Consider the following 10825-nt stretch of genomic DNA (forward strand, 5'->3'; position numbering starts at 1 on the left):
GAGGTGACGAAATGGTGTTTTGGTTTCACTGGTTGTTGGCTGTTGTTGTTGCTATTGTTTCGTTGTTGCTGGTGAAACACGAAAGGAAGGGGAAAAGAATGGGGTAGGGACGGGTGTAATAATAATAATAATAATAATAATAATAATAATAATAATAAAAGAATGAGTGACGAGCTTGCTTGCCTGCTATATATTATACGTACGTTTCTTCATCGTTAAGTAATTTCACTCGTTTTTAAAACCGTCTCGAGTTAATAAAATCGGTTTTAGTAAAAGTTTCAGTAATAAAACGGAATCAATAATAAATAAATTTAATGAGTGAAAATAAAATAAACTCAGCTAGTTAACGTAAATAATACAATATCAGCTTGAATCGGAATTATTAGCGATTTTTACGAAACTAACAGATATTAATAAAAATTGCTAATTTAGTGAAATAAGCTCAAAATAGCTAATTGGACGATTTTGTTCCCAAAATCCATCTCGGGTTCACTTAAAACAACTTTCATAAGGACTCGTAAAGAAACGGAAATTATTAAATAAATAAACTCGAACTAACTTCAATAAACTCGAACTAACTTTAAATAAACTTATTAATGATTATTAAAATTAACGTATCGAATTATGATGAAATTAATTAATTAGCTAAGTATATATATATAAATCGTTAAATGATGTAATTAAATTCAAAATAGCAATTAAAAGAATTTTATCCAACTTAATAAAATACGGGGTGTTACAATCACCCCATCTTTTAAAAAGTTTCGTCCTCGAAACTTGAAAGTATAAATGAAAGGTTATAAAAATAAAATTGGAATTGGAATCGGTAACCAAAACATTTTAAAGGTTATTTATCGTAAGAATCAAAATTCTTTCAAAAGTTTCAAATAAAATTTTCCGACAGAACCAGATTCTCATCAAGGGAACGAAAGTGTTCTCGTTACGTATTCAAGAACATCACATTCCAAATCAAAGATAAGGTCAAAAGGCAAATCTTTTGTATAAATCAAAAATCAAAATTCCTTCAAAAACATTAATGAAGAGTTTTCAAAAATATAAGTCTCATTCATGGAACGGAAATGCTCTTGTCGTGCACACAAGAACGCTAACTTTCCAAGTCAGAGACAAATTTAAAACAAAAACTATTCGCCGACAAACGTAGAACAAGTTATCAAACGTTTCCAATAACTAGTTCTAACATCCGATCAACGTTAAAATCAAAATAAGAGAAAGCTAATCTACTCAAATTTTCTTTTGCAAAAAGCCAAAATAGAAATAAAGGTTTCACTTTTAAACTAAAATGGGGGTCAAATCCCTGAAAATGTAACATTAAACTTTGACAAAGAAGTCATAAATAGATCAAAGTTAACAGAAATTGGATAAAATTTAAAGAAATCTCGGTTTAGCAACTCAAAACCATGATAAAGAAGTCTATACTCAAAGAACAATTACAGAATTAAATCGAATTTTCATTTTTCCAAATCTTTACAAGTAGGGAAAATTTTGTAATAGTAACATAAATTTTTAACAACGAACCAAAAATGGTAGCTTGAAATATTAGAAATTGTGCGAAATGAAAAGTAAGTTAGACATCATAGATACAAGTATGCTAAGAGGATTCAAACTTAACTAATCAAAAGAGCCACGATGAATTTCATAGGGTAAGAATTGAAGTAAGGTCAGCAAGGATGTCAAAGGTAGAATTATATAGGTTATCAGCATCGAATTTAAAGGAGGAGCATGATGAAGCGAGGGAGAGAGATATGGACGACAACGCTTATGGTGAAAGAAGAAGGGAAATGAGACAACAAGGAAACGCCAGATACTCATATCCCAAACATAAACAACAAAGCCAAGTTCTATAACTTTAGTAACATAGGCAACTCACTCTTAACACACATAATTCCACCTATCACTTATACTCACATTACCAAGGGGTTAGGTATAAGAATCCCCAAGTACGTCTCACCACACTACCTAAGTCCTTCCAATATCACAACTTCTCAAAACCGGGGTTATAGGTCAACCAGAAACAACTCCACAAGCCAAATTATCCAACCAAGGTTAACACCCCACAAAAGAAAGAGAACTATCTAAAAGGCGTTAAGGGAGAATTAGCAAGGAACAAAGGACAAGTTAGGAGTACAAGCGTAGCTTTTAAAGTAAAACAGAAGGGAGTTTAGAAGGAGGATAAGCACCAAGAGATTAAGAATAAGGCGAGATACAAAAAGAACGAGAAACATCTTCAAGGAAGTAGAAGCATTCTTCAAAGGTTGAACAAATCTTCAATCCTCAGCAATAGGCACCAAATCTTGATCTTCTTAAAATATAAGTGTCCTTTCAATGGAACGGAGATACTCTTGGCGATCACTCAAGAACATCAATATTCCAATTCAAAGACATAAAAATACATTTTTACACCAACAAATGAAAAAACTAATTATCAGACGTCTCCAATAACAAGCTTTAACACTAATTGACGTTAAAACCAGTGAAAAACTTTAAAATATTTTCAAAACCTTTAGTTAAAATTTTTTTATAATAAGGTTAATAACTCCATTAGCTATAGATAAGCTCACGGTCATTGATCCAAGAACGCAACAATTATTAAATGACAATCAACAAACAGATTAGTACCTAACAAAGAGCAAACACAAAGAGACTACAACATAAAGTCCTAAGTCTACCCATCCTACCCATCTCTCAAGTTTGTTATTTTAAGGTCAAGTTATTTATATTGGGGTGCACAAACGTGCGTCGGGAGCAAATATGCTCTGATACCAACTGTGACACCCTCATTTTTAGCGTAAAATAAACACGTAAAATTTTACAGAAAAACTGACAGGATATGTTTGTAATTGGTTCAACCAGATAAAACCTGTAATTTTAAAAACTTTTCTAAACCAACCACAAACACTTCCAAATGAAGAGTGCCAAAACCTGCAAATACTAACACCCTAATTTACATAACATGCTAAAGTCGCGAGAATAAAGTGATACAAACCAAAGTAAGAGAGGGAGACATATGTCCCTTCAAAATATATACAACCAAATGTTTAAAGGTTTACTACAAAATAACCAAACTAAGTCCAAGGTTCTTTTGCTCACTAGCTCGTCCGTGTAACCCATCTAATCATCATCAACCTGTCAATCGCATTTTATACAAACACGAAAGCCACAATTCAGTGGGGAGTAACTTCGAGTCCTCCCAGTCACGAAATGTCATATTTAATGTAACATGTAATGTAACATGTAAACAACATGATAAATAATTTAATTACTAAGTATTCTAACATATGAACACTAAACTGACCAATTTAAGCTATCATGTGAAACATATAACAAACAGTAATCCAAACTTTATCAATTGTAACCGGCTTGCATCTCACCTATTACAATTCATAAAATCACCATACAAGAAAGGGCAATATATCAAAGACAGGCATAAGTTCTTAGCACGGTCAATATTCACTCTGTAACTCGAGTCTATACCACGAGGTAGGGAAGGTAATCGAACCGGTATCTTGGCTCAGAGGTTCTATCAAAACATGGCCAAGACACAACACAACCCTAGCCTAAAATCTGCGCAGACCTAGACATGCGGATACACACCACCGCACCCAAGACCCACAATTTTTCTAAAACAAAGTGAGTACCCTAAGGAGTCCACCAAAGGGTTGGCTAGTACTTAAGCTGACCACTTACCCTCAAAATAAGTAACGAGGTCATGCCCCAACTTGGATATAATCCCACCAAGTCAGGAACACAAAGGCTATTAAGCAGTGAACATACACTCGTCAAAGACTATAAAGACCTATCTATGACAAACACAACAACCTGCAAGAAGTATTCAATACCAATTCCATTTCAAGCAATATTAACAATATTAAAGGTTTCAGGGAATCTAAGGCCGTTTCTACAATATAAGAAACCATTCAATTCAACCAACAACACATGTGAACTAAAAACTTAATAAATGGCCTAAAACAAGAATAAGGCCAATTATCCATTTTTCACATTAATTTTCATCCAACCGAATTTTTACCGCAACCCTGACACTGCGGCGTGCACGGGTTCAATCATGGCCGACCAATCACACAATTGACTGACATCGATTCAGTCAAAGGGACTAAGGCTCAGTTTTCGGCATAATCATCCAAACATTACAATTATTGCTATAAAATTCATTTTAAGCCTATTCATTACAATTTCATATCATAACCTATCCTAACATGTGCAAACTACCAATATAAGAATAATTTTACCACCAACATTATATTTACTACTAACATTATTCATTTCAAAAGTTTACCCATATGTTACTTATACTAAATATAACATTAATGAACCCGAAACGACGAACAACGCATGAAAAATCGTGAAAACAAGCAACGGGCCGACCCGGGCCAACCCAGGGCTGCCGTGGCTCGCACGGCCCGGCCATTTGCCGGGCCGCCACCCCCAATTCCTCCGTTCCTCCGTTTTTGTTCATTTTAACACCGTTTTAAGCATCAATTAATCATTCCCATTTCATTTCCATACTAATATGTGAACATAAACTTACTAAAGACATGAATTTAACCCATATTTTCATGTGAAATAAACTACTCAAATAACAATCATAAAATCATACAAGAAAACAAAGAATGTGACATTTATTCGTCGAGTAACTCGAAATAGTTACCTTAAGCTAGCAAAGAGACAAGCAATAAACTTGAGAAAGCTTCTAAAACCCAAAATTACTCTTCATCTTCAACCACATATGAGTCACCTAAAATAATTATGTGAAAGGACGATATTAACGAATTATCGTTATATAAAATATGAGACGGAAATTAATTTAATTATATTTTAAATAAACCAAACTAGCGTCAAAACAATTTATAGATACGGCCCAAACTCGCGACTTAGCCAGGCCACTGCCTAGGCCACGGCCCAAAGCCGCTAGGCCAACCTTATAATAGTCACTCTCGTCCCAATAATTAATTCAATCTCAACTCTCTACCCCATCTCTCTCATTACTCCGTCCTACTCATTACTCCGTCTCATAATATAATACTCCATAGTAACCAGATTTCCATCTCCAATTCAATATCGATATTGTCAAATATTCCATTAAAGGAATTGCTCAACATTTAGAGTATAACTCTAAGCTACTCACCCGCTAGACCTGATCAAAGGATACGACAATTCGAACACAATACAATCCAAATAAAACCAATCTCAACTGATCAATTCTCAATCTCAAAATCCAAAGAACAATGTGCGCATAAACATAGTAGTAGACCATCTTCTAAATCTTAAGCTAACTTTAACATATAGGATCTATTTCTCACTGGCTATTATCAATTGAGCAATTATGAATGCTCCGCCTCACAGTCCGTATGTTCACAGCACTATTCCAACATTATCCAAGATTTAGCACCACTATCTCGTACCTTTCAACTACATAGTTTGCAAACTTCATAATTTAACCCGTCTCACAACTAATTAACTTAACAATAGGAAATATAATAGCTAGTATTATAAATAATTCGAGTAACCTATCACCGTTACCTTTAACGCTCCTTATTCTTCGAATAAATGGTCCACAAGGCACGAGCCTCACCCCGGGTCTTCGAATCCTTCATAAAAGGGCAAGAAAACGGAATAAAGAAGCTAAAAGACGACACTTTTATAAGACGGCGAAAGACGAAACCACTACAAAAAGGAGACTTTCTTACCTTAAAAGGAGGAGGAAGGAAAGGGGAAGAGAATGGTACAAAAATTATCGAATTTGGTTGAGAATGGAGGCGGGATCTGAGGTTGGAGGTGACGAAATGGTGTTTTGGTTTCACTGGTTGTTGGCTGTTGTTGTTGCTATTGTTTCGTTGTTGCTGGTGAAACACGAAAGGAAGGGGAAAAGAATGGGGTAGGGACGGGTGTAATAATAATAATAATAATAATAAAAGAATGAGTGACGAGCTTGCTTGCCTGCTATATATTATACGTACGTTTCTTCATCGTTAAGTAATTTCACTCGTTTTTAAAACCGTCTCGAGTTAATAAAATCGGTTTTAGTAAAAGTTTCAGTAATAAAACGGAATCAATAATAAATAAATTTAATGAGTGAAAATAAAATAAACTCAGCTAGTTAACGTAAATAATACAATATCAACTTGAATCGGAATTATTAGCGATTTTTTTTTTACGAAACTAATCGGATATTAATAAAAATTGCTAATTTAGTGAAATAAGCTCAAAATAGCTAATTGGACGATTTTGTTCCCAAAATCCATCTCGGGTTCACTTAAAACAACTTTCATAAGGACTCGTAAAGAAACGGAAATTATTAAATAAATAAACTCGAACTAACTTCAATAAACTCGAACTAACTTTAAATAAACTTATTAATGATTATTAAAATTAACGTATCGAATTATGATGAAATTAATTAATTAGCTAAGTATATATATATAAATCGTTAAATGATGTAATTAAATTCAAAATAGCAATTAAAAGAATTTTATCCAACTTAATAAAATACGGGGTATAGTTGCATTTAGGAATTTTTTTGTGAAAATGTCTATTTAGGAAGTTTGACAAGTGTACATAGGCCCTTGTAGATACTTTTTCTTCTTAAGACTTTGCTTGTTAGAATGCTTGTAAAACACCCTAGGATGTGTCATGCTAGTATCCTTTGAACCATGGATTAAGGCCTAGTCAAGAGTACCTTGTGGTGTGATAACTCCTTGGTTACCGTTTATTCCAACGTGACCCTTGAAACCATGCAACCATCCATCATCCATGTTCTACCATATTTTGTCATCAAAGGGAATGGGCATAAAAATTGTTCAAAATTTGAGTTCAAGAATTGAAATAAAAAGTCAAAAAAGTTTGCAATTGCATCAAATGAAAAGAGGAGCAAAAATAGACTCCTAAAGCTTCAAATATAAGCACCCTCCCTACAAATGAGGTAGATTTAAAAATGTTCAAAAAGAAATGCAAAAGGTTGAAAAATTATCAAGTGTTGAAATGCCAAACATCAAAACAAATGGCAAAGAAATGTTCTCAAAATGTCAAATGCCACAAATTGGGGGCAAAAACAACAACAAAAGCAAACTCCCACATGAAACTCAAAATTCTATTGATCCCTTTTCCATCGTATCCACTTTTGTGCATGGTAGAGAGAGGACGTCCCTTCTTCTTGTCTAGGCAAGAAGGGGAATTCCGTGATCCTCCAGTGTTTCTAACACCATAAGGAGTCTACTCTTGATGAAAGCATTTAACAATTGAGGACAAAGGTACCCTAGCTTGACACAACTTGGAGGTGATTTATTGGTATCCTTCTAAGCTTAATAGTTTGAAGAAACCGTATCTATGATGGAATGTGTACCCCTAGGTTGCTTCCCTTATAAATAATTTCCACCACTTAGATAAGGAAAGTGGCTATTCATCTTTGTAGATGCATCCATTACTTGATCTTGTGTGCTTAAATGCTTGGATGTGTCGCCGTTTTGGCAAGACCCACCTTGTCTTGCAAGAAGGCATCCTACCTCATGGTTGTCTTGTTGTGAGTTGAAGGGGTGGAGTGAGACCCGCTAATTGTCTCATATAGGCTATATTAGTATCTTAGTTTAAATAAGGGTCCTAGTTTTGTCACCTCTTTACTCGGGACGAGCAAAGGTTCGGTTTAGGGATATTTGATGTGACCAATATTTGAGCATATTTAGTCCCCGAATTAGCCTCGTTCCTATGATTTTTAATGCATAATTGGGTCATTTACTATCTTTAGTCTTTCGTTTTGCATATTCTTTGAGGTTTTGTTTCCTTGGTAGGAGAGGAGTGCAAACCTTGCATTTTCATGGCAAAATGGAGCTAAATTGATCGAATCTAATGACCAAGCATCAAAGGGAAGACAAGACTAGAAGGCCTATATAAATAATGAAGTATATGGGCAATGATGAGAAGATCCTTGCATCTCCAACAAGATCCTTGAGGATTGTTGGAAGAAGAAAAGAAGAGAAGCTTGCTGACCAACTATCCGGGCATCGCAGCCACGGGACGAGCGTCCTGGCTGGCTACTATCCGAGCGTCCCGTGGCCAGTCCGCTCGTCCTGACCCTTGCCAATTCGAGCATCGCCTCCATCAAGCCGCTCGGATTCCTTTCCAGTGCAAGCCGTCTCCCCCTTCAGTCCGCTCGGGATGAGCATATTTTACGAAGACTAGTGAAGCGGAGATGAGCATATCCTTCGAGAGGAGCACTTCCTCAACTTTTCTTAAGGATCTTAATCGTCATTTAAGCCCTTAGTAACCCTAATTTATGTACTTAATCCTTAGTATAAATACCCCACTGTACTAATTAGATTATCATGTTCTTCTTATGCAATCTTAATACTCTGTTTATGTTACTTTAATCTCATCCTAATCTTGTAATTAACTTTTAATTAAGCATTAATACATATCTCATTTCCTTAATTCTCTATTGTTCATCATTTATTTTGGGTAATTGAATATTATTTGGGGTTTATTTGGAGGATTGACAACCTTCCATCATTCATCAAGTACTTCTATTACTCTTTGCTTATTATTTTGGAATCATCATTAGGTATAATTCTCTTAATCCCTATTAATTATTGTTAATCATCATCATTTATTCATCATGTTTTGTCTTGCTAGTATGATAGACAACCTTGTTAGCATATTAAACTTGATAATGAGTGAGTAGTCATCTTAACTAGGGTTAATGGGGAATTAGGGGAAACCAACATGGGGATTGATTCATGCTTAATCTAATATGCTTTCATAATTAATTTGCTTGCTTGTTGTGATTTCAACTTATGCACATGTTATGTTTGATGAAATGCGAGCCTATGAATCCTTGTATTTTTTACCCATCACTTATCTTTTCAATGAGACTTGTAAGACATAAACCAACACGAGTCTCATTAGACCATGCATATAGTTGGATAGGGAGGATTAAGTCGACTTGTAGGTGTTGTACAATCTAATCGATTCGGCTCCGGGACCCAAACTTTCCTAGGGATTGTAAGATATACACTAACTCGATCCCATCACAATAATAATTGCTTGCATCTAGTTGAAAACATGTTTGTATGATCAAATCCCATGAATCCCCTATGAACCCATGACACCCTAGTGCTTTTAATCATTTGTTTACATGTCATTTTAATCATCTTGCTTGTTTATTTACATTGTTAATTAGTTTAGTTGATCTCTTATTTCAACCCAAATTGTGACACCCTTAGACACAACCATTTGCAATCGAAAATCCTACATCAATACCCGTTCCTTGGGATCCGACCTTTACTTACCTCTTTACTAATAGTAGAGTAGTATGTGAAGTTATAAATATTGTTTTGGTCTAGGTACTCCTAACGACAAGTAACCGAAAACGACACTCTGACCACCAAAGTAACGTGTAAAACAGTGTTTGCAAAAGTAAAGATGCCCTTATCAAGTTCTCAGCTTGTCTTTATATAGAAATAGCTAAGAATTATTAATTAAACGACTAATGGGCCGAAATAATAAGTTAAGCAAACACGACCTGGTAAGTGAAATAGTCGATCGACCAAAATTCCAGTCGATCGACTAAATAGAACAAGCGTAAGGTCTCCAGTTATCAAAAAGTCGATCGACTAGAAAGACCAGTCGATCGACTAAAGATACCAGTCGATCGACTATAATGACCAGTCGATCGACTTTTCTTCAGCGCGCATTTCCTGCAACGCGCACTGAATTTAAAACGGACGCCATTTCTAAGTTACTTGGGCAAATAAAGCGTTTTCAGTGGCGTTGGAAAGTTAAGAGGACAAGCTTTCACCTTCAATTGGAATCACTTAATTATCATTTGTAAAATTCGAGTTATGGCTCTTCAAAATAGGCACTAGTAATGTAAAGCCTTTATTTTGCTCGCTAAGCTTCTTTACTTCACTAAGTACTCCAAAAGGATGGTTTCCAAGCTCATTTCCATCAACTCCAAGATTTCAAGCTTTCGTGATGGGTTTTAGCTTATTTGCACATACTCGAGCCTATAACCTGCATAAAACACAACACGACCCAAAGTAGTCAAAACAAGGGAGAATAGTAGCTTACGCTACTCAACAATGCATAGAAATGCGTGCAAAAGAATAGAATAATTGTATGAAATAGGCACGCATCAACTGCGATATTGCTGATACTTGATAGCTCATTATAGTTCATTCCCTCCTCTACCTGCATCAGTTCTGTCAACCCAAGATAGCCCACTCTGCAATCAAATTCAGCAACTTTCTGTTTACAAATACATTGGTAAGTCTATAGGTTACATGCTTAACATCTTCCATTATTAAGCACAAGACTTATTTAATCAGAACATGGGGCTAAGATGATGTATTTCATCTTAGTTTAATCAGAAACATGGGGCTAAAAAAATAGAGAGGTATATTTTTTTCCAAAAAAAAGAGGAAAATGTAAATGCTTTGAATTGATTGCGAAAGATCATCATTGCACCAAAACATTTGAATTTTTTCCAGTACAAAACATTATTGTTGCTTATTTTTTTCCTTGTAATATTTGTTGTTTTTTTCTATTATATAGATTAATATGGATCGTACGTGGATGATCGATGGGAAAGAGGTGATCCTAAATATGATGTCGATTTAGTTGAATTTTATGAATTCGTTAGAAATAATGTACAAGACACGTCTAATATGTCATGCCTTTATGATATATGTCTGAATATTAAATTTATGAGTTTCTCGGAAGTTAAAATCCATTTAGAAAAAAAAAATTTTAATCCAAAGTATAAACTTTGGAGGATTCATGGGGAGTCTAGAATGGTACA

General features: G+C 34.9%; 1 long non-coding RNA gene across 1 annotated transcript; it reads right to left on the minus strand.

Moving 5' to 3' along the window:
- Window positions 1-4687: 4687 nt before the first annotated feature.
- On the minus strand, window positions 4688-5808 carry LOC141658807 (uncharacterized). Its single transcript, XR_012549442.1, has 3 exons — window positions 5724-5808; window positions 5557-5624; window positions 4688-4771 (listed from the first exon to the last, which is right to left on the minus strand). It is a non-coding gene; the product is annotated as an uncharacterized LOC141658807 (long non-coding RNA).
- Between the last annotated feature and the right edge of the window lie 5017 nt (window positions 5809-10825).

The sequence above is a fragment of the Silene latifolia genome, chromosome 6, assembly GCF_048544455.1.
Source record: "Silene latifolia isolate original U9 population chromosome 6, ASM4854445v1, whole genome shotgun sequence".
Classification (NCBI taxonomy): domain Eukaryota; kingdom Viridiplantae; phylum Streptophyta; class Magnoliopsida; order Caryophyllales; family Caryophyllaceae; genus Silene; species Silene latifolia.